Source organism: Ovis aries, chromosome 19 (assembly GCF_016772045.2).
Source record: "Ovis aries strain OAR_USU_Benz2616 breed Rambouillet chromosome 19, ARS-UI_Ramb_v3.0, whole genome shotgun sequence".
Classification (NCBI taxonomy): Eukaryota; Metazoa; Chordata; class Mammalia; order Artiodactyla; family Bovidae; genus Ovis; species Ovis aries.
The window spans coordinates 50977839-50990508 of NC_056072.1; the positions used below are offsets into that span (position 1 = coordinate 50977839).

The window sequence follows — 12670 nt, forward strand, 5'->3', positions numbered from 1 at the left end:
ATGGAATCTTAGCTTGATCAGCAGTTGATACAATAATTGAGTAATAATTATTAATGCCCTTTTGGTAAAAATCATATTTTTTTCCTGTGTATCTACATTTTGGCTAACTTGTTAGGCTACGTTTTATGTGTGGTTCCCTTTCTCACACAGGTCATTGATTTTAATTCAAGTTATTTGTGTAGGTAGCGTAAACCTAATTTTTACTTAAAAAATTTTTTTTTTCTATTTGAAGGGTTTTTTGTTTTTGTTTATTCAAGTAGTCCTAAAAATATTACTATAAATTTCTACTGTACAAGTTGCTGAGATATGGTTTGTGGTATATGATACGTGCAATAGCAGTTTTTCCCTCCATATTTAAAATTAAAAATGACCTTTTAGGGAATTCCCTAGAGGTCCAGTGGTTAGGGACTCTGAACTTTCACTGCCAAAGGCCTAAGTTCAATCCCTGGTCAGGAAATTAAGATCCCACACGCTATGCAGTGCAGCCAAAAAAAACCCGAGTGTCTTAAATATGATAAAAACTTGTTTCTTTAAAAAAAAAAACAAACAGATGATTTGCATTAATATATGGCTAAAGATACAAGTTCATGTAATACTGAAAAAACATTTTCTTTCTGAGTGACAGCAGGCTCAAATATGGGCCTAGCAATTATAAAATTAATTTATATATATTTTGGTTTTTTGATCTCTTTTATAGGTTTATATATTCTTTCTTTAAAGTATAAAGAGTTTACCCAGGGCAGCAGAGTATGAGAGGATAAATTAGTGGGATTTTCTTGACAGTTAATTTGGCAATACTTGTCAAATGTATTAAGTATGCATACCTTTGGCCTTACATTTGTGTTCACAGATAAATGTGTGTATAAGGATATTCAGTACTGCATTACTTATAGTAGTGATACTGGGAACAAGTCACTTTCAGTAAAGGAAATGGGAAATAATGATACATCTGTAGTATATTGTTCTGTGTAGCCAGAAGAATGAGGTGGATCTATGTATGTTGACAAAGTGGGATGTTTAACAGATTGTAGAGTGTTATAAGCAGTTTAGTATCACTGGCTTTTAACATATGTAGAATGTGGTGGTTCTTAAATAGTAGTAATGAAGCCTGAGAGGAATTGAAGGGGTAGGAGACTAAGAAAGAGTTTTCGAATTATTAAATTATTTGATTAAACATGAACTTCTTTGTAATTTACAAAAAAAAGGTGTTGCTTGGGAATATTTTGCTTTGAATTTGTGTAGGACTGTGGTTTTTTAACCTTTTCTTCTCTTTCCTAGACACCTCCATGTATTTGTGTTTATGTGTAAAGCCCTTTGCTAGATGCTTAGGGACAACATTGAACAAGACGAAGCTTCCTGACCTTGTGGAACATATTTATAGCTGGGAGGGGTAAGATGATACATAAGATTTTAAAAATTTTGTTATATAGTGATAAATGACAAAGAGAAAAACAGAGCAGATGCAGGTGGCCAGGGTGAGCCTTACTATGCTGGTGGCATTTGAGTTAAGACCAAAGAGAGTTGGTGAATGAGCCGTATGGCTATCTGAGGAAAGAGCATTCCAGATCAGAAAGCGCTAAGGTGGGAGCCTGCTCATTTGAAAAAACAGCAGAATGGCTGTGTAGGTAGAGTGCACTGAGTGAAAGGATGAGACTAGAGAGGTGACGTGTTCACTGAAACACGGAGCTGAACAGACCTGCCTTCAGTTCAAACGTTAAGACTCTTTGCCCCATAGTATTGTGTCTCAACCTAACCCTGTTGATAAGAATGTAAAATTATGCCTATATTAACGTCATTTGAAATTTCAAAATAATTTATTGCCTTGAGGGCAGAGGCAGTTTTCTAGATTACCTTAAAAAAAAGTGATAAAATTAGATTGCTTTTTTAAAACCATCTGTCACCATCCTAGAGTTTGTTCTGCCCCCATAAATTTCTCATCTTTCCAGTCTAGAAGCAGCCACATAATATTTGACAAAGTAATTATATCCCTAGAATAGATCTAGTGAATTGATGGCAGACAAAGGTATGTGTCAAAGGTTAATTAGAGTAGCTGTCAGAATAAAACTCACTGTGTCTGTTTAGTCTCTGCTTCTACCACACTCAACATTTTTGGCCCCCAAATGTGTTTGTGGCTTCCTCCACAATGACCGGTTCTCCACACCAGCTGGCTTGCGTATAATTCAGTTCAGGTCTGATACTGTTTGCTTGGAATTGGTGTCAGATCCCCACAAGTTAAGGGATCAGTTTCACACAACTGCCCCCCACCCCCACCCCCAGTTCAGAGTTGCCAGTCCCAGATTATCTCAGCTGTACTTCTGACTAACTGGCTATAAATTACGGTTCTTACTATCCCTCCTTGGGTTAGATGATTTGCTGGAACAGCTCACAGAAGTCAGGGAAACACATTTACCAGTTTATTATATAATTAAGGAAATGATAAAGGATATGGATGAACAGCCAGATGAAGATACACATAGGGCGAGGTTCTGAAGGGTTGTGAACACAGGCGGTTCCTTCGTCATGGAGGTGGGGTGTACCACCTTCTCGGCACATGGATATATTCACCAACCCAGGAGCTCCCTAAACCTCTCACTTTGGGGATTTTTATGGAGGCTACATCATGTAGGTATGATTGATTAGTAACTCAATTTCTAGCCCCTCTTCCCTTTCCAGAGAAGGAGGGGTGGGGCTGAAAGTATCAAGTTTCTAGTCATAGCTTGGTCTTTGAGGTGAGCCCTCATCCAGGAACCCACCAAGAGTCACCTCATTAGAACATAACATGGTCCTAGCATTTACATTATCACTTCAAAAATTACGAAGGTCTTCGGAGCTCTGACGAGGAATCAGAGAAGAGACCAAAACTTGTTATTTCTCATTATATCAAGTAGCATATGTTTATTTAAGACAGGGCGGTACTATCTGAAGGCAAAAGGTAGGGCTCTCATGTAAATACCTTAACAGTTTGTACGATACGAGGAAAGGTTTAAGTTTCCTGTTGTGGATAGGTCTGCCTGAGCTAGGTGAAAATGGTTCATTTGGAACTTCACGTTCAAGAACCCTCTTGAGTTGGGTACTTCCTGAAGCATCCACATGGAGTTATATCTGTGTGCCAGAGAGAAGGCCCACTGGTGAATTCTAGGAGTCTGATTCTACTTAGCACCCACAGAATTGCTTGTTTCTTCCCTGCATTTCTCCAGGGCAGGAACTGAGGCTTCAGATAAGGCTGGTTCAGTCTCATCCTGCTCAATGAAGGATGCTTTGAGGAAGGGGATTTCTCAGCACTTGACTCTTTTATTGTTAAAAGTAAAGATCTCAAGGTTCATAGATCAAAGTGCAGCTCTTCCTCATTTGTTATCCCAACTTCTTTCCCTCTTCCTCTTTTGCTGTTGCACATTCCCTCTGTGCTGGTATAGTGAGTCCCTAACCCCTCACCCGGAGAAGGCAGTGGCAGCCCACTCCAGTACTCTTGTCTGGAAAATCCCATGGATGAAGGAGCCTGGAAGGCTGCAGTCCATGGGATCGCTGAGGGTCTGACTGAGCGACTTCACTTTCACTTTTCACTTTCACGCATTGGAGTAGGAAGTGCCCACCCACTCCAATGTTCTTGCCTGGAGAATCCCAGGGACGGGGGAGCCTGGTGGGCTGCCGTCTACGGGGTCACACAAAGTCAGACACGACTGAAGTGACTTAGCAGCAGCAACCCCTCACCACTGTGTAGAGTTGCTGAGAGTGAGGAAGAAGCTAATTACGAGCCAGGCTTGGCTCTTAGACAAACATGAGTTTGATCCTCTTCTGATTCTTTAGATATGTGATCAGAGGCAGGTGATTTAACCTCTTTGAGTCCGTTTCCTTATCTACATCATGGAAATAAAATAATATATGTTGTAGCTATTTTAAGGATTACAGAAAATGCTATGCCTTAAGTATACCACCTGGCACATAGTAACCCTTCAATAAATAAATCATAGCTACTGTTGTTTTTTCTTCCTGCTCTCCTCATTAGTTCCATTCCTACCTAGGGCCCTAGTTGCTTTTCAGATATTAGAAAAGTATCCAGACAAATCTTTATAACAAATATTCCTGCTGTGTTGGCAGTTTGCCTTTTTATTTTTTAAGATAGAAAATATTGCAGGTACAGATCAGATCTCTAGTACCGCTGTGCACATCCTCCTCTCCTAAGGTAAATACTGTTTTAAAGTTTCCAACTTGTTATATTTTCTGTATCCATCTTGAGTTTTGACTTTTAGTTACAAGTATCAGGCAATTAGTTCCCCACCTCCCTCTTCCTAGTTTACTTAGAAGAATTGGCTAAAGGGTAGTAGTTAGCTCAGGAAATTTATAGGAAGGTCAGAGAGTGGATTTTGGAGGCTGCACGGCCAGGAAAGGACTCGGGTCACATTGCTGGCTGGGTTTGCCAAAGGCGTGCAGCCACACTCTTGGGTGCAGGTCCTTGTCCTACCATGGTCTCTCGTTGGGATTTATGCCATCCTGTTCCATTTCCGCCACAGACCTCTGCTCTCACCAGAAAATGGAGGTTGTAGTTCCTGCTGCCTCATGTTGCTCCTTTCTGAGTCCAAATGTCATGCAGTGTCTAAATTGGGAAGTCTTGGTCACAGGCCTGCACTCTAGCTGCGGGAGACGTTGAAAGAGTGATTCCAGCTTCTGCCTGGGGGAGGCAGAAGTCAGAAGGTGTATTCTGCAGCCAAAAATAGGACTAAAATCAGCTACTCTCTCACTGGCACTTTGTGAGCTGATTGAGATCCTGATCATCACTTCAGACTGGTGGGCCATTGTTGCTGCCCTTTTCTGGCCCTTCATGTCCAGTCTTTTCTTTTTTAATTTCATTGAAGTATAGTTGATTTATGATGTTATGTTAGTTTTTGTTATACAGCAGAGTGACACAGTTACACATAAACATACATATATATATATTTTTTTCTTTTCTATTATGGTTTATCACGGGACATTGAATATAGTTCCCTTTGCTATCCAGTAGGACCTTGTTTATCCATCCTATATATAATAGTTTGCTGCTGCTGTCACTTCAGTCGTGTCCGACTCTGTGCGACCCCATAGACGGTAGCCCACCAGGCTCCCCCGTCCCTGGGATGCTCCAGGCAAGAACACTGGAGTGGGTTGCCATTTCCTTCTCCAGTGTATGAAAGTGAAAAGGGAAAGTGAAGTCGCTCAGTCGTGTCCGACTCTGTGCGACCCCATGGACTGCAGCCTTCCAGGCTCCTCTGTCCACGGGATTCTCCAGGCAAGAGTGCTGGAGTGGGGTGCCATTGCCTTCTCCGATATAATAGTTTACATCTTGCTAATTCCAAAGTCCCAGTACTTGCCTCTTCCACCCCTCCTCCCCCTTGGCAACCACAAGTCTGTTCTTTATATCTGTGAGTCTGTTTCTGTTTTGCAGATAAGTTCGTGTCATATTTTTAGATTCCGCATAGAAGTGATATACGATATTTGTCTTTCTCTAGCTTACTTCACTTAGTATGGTAATTTCTAGGTCCATCCATGTTGCTGCAGATGACATTATTTCATTCTTTGTAATGACTAATACTCGTGTGTGTGTGTGTGTTTATATATATATAAATATATATATATATCGCATCTTTGTCCATTTATCCGTCAGTGGACATGTTTAGCCTTTTACCTATGTTTAAATCTCTTCCCTCACCATATGTAGATTATTCATTTGTATAATAAGAGTTTGGTAAATGTTTGATACTTGGATAAAGATTTTTACCACTTTCAGAAGAACATTTTTTTGAACAGTGAAGTTCTGCCAAGGATTTGCAGACTAGTTGTTAAAAGGCACAGGTGTATTTGGATCCCAGGTGCAGTGATTCCTCACTTAGTGGGATCTCTTCTGGCACACTGAGCACTGTCCTCTCCTGAGTCCCTCCTCAGTGAGACTCAGAGGATGAAATTGAATGTAGGTCACATTTGTTATTCTAAAATTTTTAGTGTGCGTGTGTGTGTTAGTTGTTCGGTTGTATTTGACTCTTTTGCAACCCCATGGACTGTAGCCTGTCAGGCTCCTCTATCTATGGAATTCTCCAGGCAGGAGTACTGAAATGAGTTGCCATTTCCTTCTCCAAAATTTTTAGTAGCCTCTTTTATACAAGAGGGGAAAGATGTATATCAACTATATTTCAAGAAAAAATTTTTAAATGGAAAAAGAGGGAAGAATGAGGTGAAATTGACTTTTTAAAATCATGTTTAAAAAACTAAAATAACATTTTATTTAAACTAATATATTATTTCAGCATTACTCAAGTTGTATATTGTTGATGAATTATTTTACCATTTTTTTGCACAAATCTTTGAAATCTTTTTGTGTTTTGCACTTGTAAGCACATTGTAATTTGGACTAACCACATTTTAAGTGATTGCTAAAAATGTGTAACAACTGCAGCTTTAGGGAAATATGAGATAAGAATTGTTTATTCTTTTTTTGTGTGTGGAAATAAGAAAGTAACTTTTAAAATGTTTATTCAGATGGAATTCTGAAATTGACCCAGCACACTCAGCTGGTTTATTCTTATATACATAAAATACTGGCTGTATACTCCAAGTAGCCAAAAACAGAACAGAACAAAAAATATTAAAAAATGGTGTTAGATAATGAACTGTTTTTAGCGTCAATGATTGGAGGGAAAGATTCCTAAGCAGGGTAATACATGTGTTACTTCACGGTTTTTCTCATTGCCTTTTAGTTGGAGTACTTAGTCCTTATGTTGTGTTGAGCTCTGTATTACTTAGGTTCTGAATGACACTGAGGAAAAGGAAATAGATTATTCATCTGCCAACAGGTTAAGAACCTAAGCTAGTGAGGTCCAGTAAAACTTTTACACTATTGGTTATCAAACTTCAGGGTATATTAGAATCACCTGGAGGGTTTCTTAAAACAGATATGGCTGTCCTTCTCCCACTTCAAATTCAGCTGGTCCGGGGTCACTGCTGAGAATTTATATCCACCTGTCCCCCAGTTTTATTGAGATATAGTTGACATACAGCAATGTATAAGTTTAAGGTGTACAGCTCAATTATTTCATGTACATATATCGTGAAATGGTGACCACAGTAAGTTTAGTTAACATCCGTCATCTCATATACAGAGTAAGGAAGAAACATTTTTTCCTCACAATACACTGTGGAAAATTCTAAAAGAGATAGGAATACCAGACCCCCTGACCTGCATCTTGAGAAACCTATATGCAGGTCAGGAAGCAACAGTTAGAACTGGACATGGAACAGCACACTGGTTCCAAATAGGAAAAGGAGTATGTTAAGGCTGTATATTGTTAACCCTGCTTATTTAACTTATATGTGGAGTACATCATGAGAAACACTGGGCTGGAAGAAGCACAAGCTGGAATCAAGATTGCCGGGAGAAATATCAACCTCACATATGCAGAAGACACCACCCTTATGGCAGAAAGTGAAGAGGAACTAAAAAGCCTCTTGATGAAAGTGAAAGAGGAGAGTGAAAAAGTTGGCTTAAAGCTCAGCATTCAGAAAATGGAGATCATGGCATCCGGTCCCATCACTTCATGGGAAATAGATGGGGAAACAGTAGAAACAGTGTCAGACTTTATTTTTTGGGGCTCCAAAATCACTGCAGATGGTGACTGCAGCCATGAAATTAAAAGACTGAAACTTACTCCTTGGAAGGAAAGTTATGACCAACCTAGATAGTATATTCAAAAGCAGAGACATTACTTTGCCAACAAAGGTCCGTCAGGTCAAGGCTATGGTTTTTCCAGTGGTCATGTATGGATGTGAGAGTTGGACTGTGAAGAATGCTGAGTGCCGAAGAATTGATGCTTTTGAACTGTGGTGTTGGAGAAGACTCCTGAGAGTCCCTTGGACTGCAAGGAGATCCAACCAGTCCATCCTGAAGGAGATCAACCCTGGGATTTCTTTGGAAGGAATGATGCTAAAGCTGAAACTCCAGGACATTGGCCACCTCGTGCGAAGAGTTGACTCATTGGAAAAGACTGATACTGGGAGGGATTGGGGGCAGGAGGAGAAGGGGACGACTTAGGATGAGATGGCTGGATGGCATCACTGACTCGATGGACACGAGTCTGAGTGAACTCCGGGAGTTGGTGATGGACAGGGAGGCCTGGCGTGCTGCGATTCATGGGGTCTCAAAGAGTCGGACACGACTGAGCGACTCAACTGAACTGAACTGAATGAGAACTTAGGATTTACTGTCTTAACTTTCACGTTCACTATCCAGCAGTGTTAACTAGTTACCATGTAGTACGTTATATCCCTAGAACAGAACTTCTCTGGTGGTCCAACAGTGAAGACTCTGTGCTTCCAACTCAGGGTGCCTGGGTTCCTTCCCTGGTCAGGGAACTAATCCCGCATGCCGAAACTAAGACTTGGTATAGCCAGCTAAATAAATAAATCCCTAGTACTTAGTTATCTAGGAAGTGTATACCTTTTGACCACCTCATCCAATTCCTCTTGTCTTTGCCTCTGCCTCAGTAGCCACAAATCTGATCTGTTTTTCTGAATTTGGTTGGGGTTTTTTTTTTTTTTAGGTTTTTAATATATAAATGAGATCATGTGGTATTTGTCTTTTGTCTCTGATTTATTTCACTTAGCACATTCATCCATGTTGTCACAGATGACAGCATTTCCCCCCTTTTTATGGCTGAATAATATTCATTTTATTGGTGGACACTTAAGATTATTTCCATGTCTTGGCCATTGTAAATAATGCTGCTGTGAATTTGGCAGTGCAGATAGCTCTCCAGCAGTTTTTTCATTTCCAGAAAATGTGCATTTCTAACAGATTCCAGGTTGGTGCTGATGCTAATCTGAAGACCACATTCAAACATATCTGAAAAACAATATGCTCAATCAAAAAAAAAAATCTAGGAAAGAAGTCATGAGATGTTGATGTCTGGCAGAAACCAACAAAATTCTATAAAGCAATTATTCCTTCAATTGAAAAATAAATTTTTTAAAAAGTCATGAGAATAAAAGAAACAGAACCAGCTCAGAATTGAAATCTAAATCTTGTCTGTACAGAAGACCTAGTCTGTCAGGTTGAAATAGGAAGTCAGGATGCTCAAGAAGAAAGTAATTAGCATTGTACATACTATGTCATCAAAAGCCCAGATGGATAATAAAGTGTATCTCTTCTGATCAACAGAGGGGAAGAAGAGCAATTGGAAAACTCTGGGAAAGGTGGTGGGGGTTGCTGAATGAGAAGTACAGATTCAGATGTGAAGGGAACTGAAATACAGTGTGATTTATGAGGGGTTGATAGAAGGTAAGAAATAGTGCTTTTTAAAACAATAAAACCAAATTCACCTTCTCCAGAAATGTCTTTCTCCCCCATCAATACATCCCTTTCCTAGCACATGCATATCTTTGGGATGGCCTTTTTTCTTTTTGTGTTTCTTTAGAATCACTTCAAATCTAGGCTTAAGTTTCAGACTGCCTTTTTTTTCTCTTTAAGTTTTTGTTAAGGTTTCAGTCTGTCAGTTTGTTTTCTGAGAGTTTACCTACCTTGAAAATTAAACAGTTAATAAAGACAGTATCAGCTCTGAATGTCTGTCTTAGATTTTTTTTTTTCAAAGAGGGATCTTGTCAGAGCTTCTTAGTGTGAAGAAATATTCAAAGTTCAGCTATTCTTTCAGTTTTAATTTCATTTCCTCATAAGTTCAAGTAAAATTTAAGAAACTTTTTTTACTTCACTGACTTTACAGATTTTCACTGTGACTCTGTTCAGTTCAGTTCAGTTGCTCATTCGTGTCCGACTCTTTGCGACCCCATGGACTGCAGCACTCCAGGCTTCCCTGTCCGTTGCCAACTCCCGGAGTTTACTCAAACTCGTGTCCATTGAGTCGGTGATGCCATCCAACCATCTCATCCTCCCACTTTCAATCTTTCCCAGCATCAGGGTCTTTTCAAATGAGTCAGCTCTTTGCATCAGGTGGCCAAAGTATTGGAGTTTCAGCTTTAGCATCGGTCCTTCCAGTGAATATTCAGGGCTGATTTCCTTTAGGATGGACTGGTTGAATCTCCTTGCAGTCCAAGGGACTCTCAGGAGTCTTCTCCAACACCACAGTTCAAAAGCATCCATTCTTTGGCACTCAGCTTTCTTTATAGTTCTACTCTCACATCCATGCATGACCACTGGGAAAACCATAGCCTTGACTACATAGACCTTTGTTGGCAAAGTAATGTCTGTGCTTTTTAATATGCTGTCTAGGTTGGTTATAACTTTTCTTCCAAGGAGCAAGCGTCTTTTAATTTCATAGCTGCAGTCACCCTCTGCAGTGATTTTGCAGTGACTCTGTAGTAATTACCTAATCAGATAAAAAGTTATATTTTTATTTAAATAAAAATATGAAATGTATTACAAGTAATATTTAATTTTTTATTGACATGATTCTTAGTGGGTAAAGGTTGTGAGTGAGTGAGTGAGTGATTGAAGTCACTCAGTCTTGTCCGACTCTTTGCGACCCTGTGGGCTGTAGCCTGCCAGGCTTCTCCGTCCATGGAATTCTCCAGGCAAGAATACTGGAGTGGGTTACCATTTCCTTCTCCAGGGGATCTTCCCGACCCAGGGATCGAACCTGGGTCTCCCGCATTGGAGGCAGACGCTTTAACCTCTGAGCCACCAGGGAATACCCTATACAGTATGTTGACATTGGTAAGGAAATGTCAGAAAGTGCTTTAACTTTTACTCTTTTAATTTTAAATTCTAACTACTTAGGATATAAAGTAGCATCAGATTATTTTTACCTGTTTGTTCTGATTTGGGTAAATGCCTTCAGTTCCGATTCCTTAGTACTTTGCTAACTTGTTTCTGTTGGAAGATTGAATATTGATAAATGCTTTCTAAGAAAAGTCATTGTAAAGAGATAGAGTAAAATCATTAAGAATATGAACTACAATGATAATAACCAGATTTTTGAACTTTTGTTTCTAAGCCAGTAATAATATAGTTGAAAAACATACTGTGTATTTAACTCTACAACAGTGATTCTTAAAGAGTAATTCAGGGACTGGTAGTTCGCAGCACTCTGAAATTTTAATCGCTCTTATAGTGTTAAGAGTGATTCCTTAAATTTAAGACTGTTATTGTTATAAAATGAAGATGTTTATTTGCCTTTTTCTCTCTCATTCTCTCATGAGTGTACAGTGGGGTTTTGCAGAGGCCATGTGTGACGTGTGCACAACAGATTGCACAAGCAAATACAAAGAGTCTAGCTGTCTTCAACTAAGTCAGCTATTAAAGATCTGCAAAGATGTAAAATTTTATGTAACTCTTACTATAAATTTTTTGTTTTGGCAAATAAAGTTACTCTTCATAAGAATTTATGATTTATGTTGACATTTATATTGGTTTATATGGTAATTTTTAATGAATTAATATTTTTCTAAGTTTCCTAGTTTTAATTTCTAATGTAGTAAATATTGCTATCTATAGAAAAGCTCTTTGGGGTCTTCAGTCATTTTTTAAAAGGGTCCTGAGACCAGAAAGCTTGAAAACAGCTCTTCTTTAGTAATTGGCTTCATACTTTCCTTTATGTCCTTGGTGTAAAGTACTGATTCTCAAACTTGAGCATGCATCAGATTGCTGATCCCATTCCCTAGAGTTTCTGTTTTAATTGTTCCACCTAAAAGTTTATATTTCTGACTAGTTGCATGGGTGATGATGATGTTGGCCTGGAAACTACATTTTGAGACTCACTGGTGTAAAGAAATACTGCTTATGAGGAAGAAAACCAACTTTTTGAACACCTACTATATGTCAATAAAGAGAGTTTCATGCTCATGACCACTCTGTGAGGAGGTAAGCAGGTAGGCCCTTTTTATTGTTCCTCAGGAAACAGAGCCTTCAAGGACTCGTAGCCAGGAAAGGGCAGCAGCATTTCAAGTCAGCTCTCAGGGTCTATCCTTTTTGTATAGTCTCCTCCTTGCCTGTGATTTTTTTTTAAATTAGTCATGGCTTTCTTGATGTATAATTCTCATATCAGTTCACTCATTTCCATGTAAAGTGTACAACTTCATAGTTTTTAGTCTATTCACAGAGTTGTACAACCATTATCACATCAATTTTAGAACATTCCCATCATCCCAGAAAGAAAGCTTGTAGCTTTAGCCAGTACTTCATATTTCCCCCAATCCCTATCTCCTGGACAGGCACTAATTACTTTATTTCTGTAGATCTGCCTATTTTGGACATTCATATAAATGGAATTATACAATATGTAGTCTTTTGTGATTAACTTCATTTGGCATGATGTTTTCAGGGTTCATCTGTGTTGTAGCTTTTTATCTGCATTTTTTTTTCTTACTAGACAACATCCTATTGTATGGAAGTACTACATTTTATTTATCCATCATTTGATGGGTATTTGGGTTGTTTCCACTTTTCACTTACTATAAATAATGGGCTGTTATTAACATTTATGTCCAAGTTTTTTGTGATTATAATTTTTATTTCCCTTGAGTATGTACCTAGGAATGCAACTGCTGGGTCATACAGTTTGTTTTTCATATCTTTGTCATATGCTGTGTTTAACTTTTTTATGATCTGCCAGACTTTTTTTCCAAAGCAGCTATACCAATTTTACATTCCCACCAGCAGTGCGTGAAAATTCCAATTTCTTTTTGTATACGTGCCAAC

General features: G+C 38.9%; 1 protein-coding gene and 1 non-coding gene across 7 annotated transcripts in view; one reads left to right on the top strand and one right to left on the bottom strand.

Moving 5' to 3' along the window:
• The window catches only part of QRICH1 (glutamine rich 1), a 42433-nt gene that overhangs the window by 11847 nt on the left and 17916 nt on the right, over positions 1–12670 (top strand). The gene's annotated exons all lie outside the window — the stretch shown is intronic.
• TRNAW-CCA (transfer RNA tryptophan (anticodon CCA)) lies at positions 10590–10661 on the bottom strand. The gene has a single exon. It is a non-coding gene; the product is annotated as a tRNA-Trp (tRNA).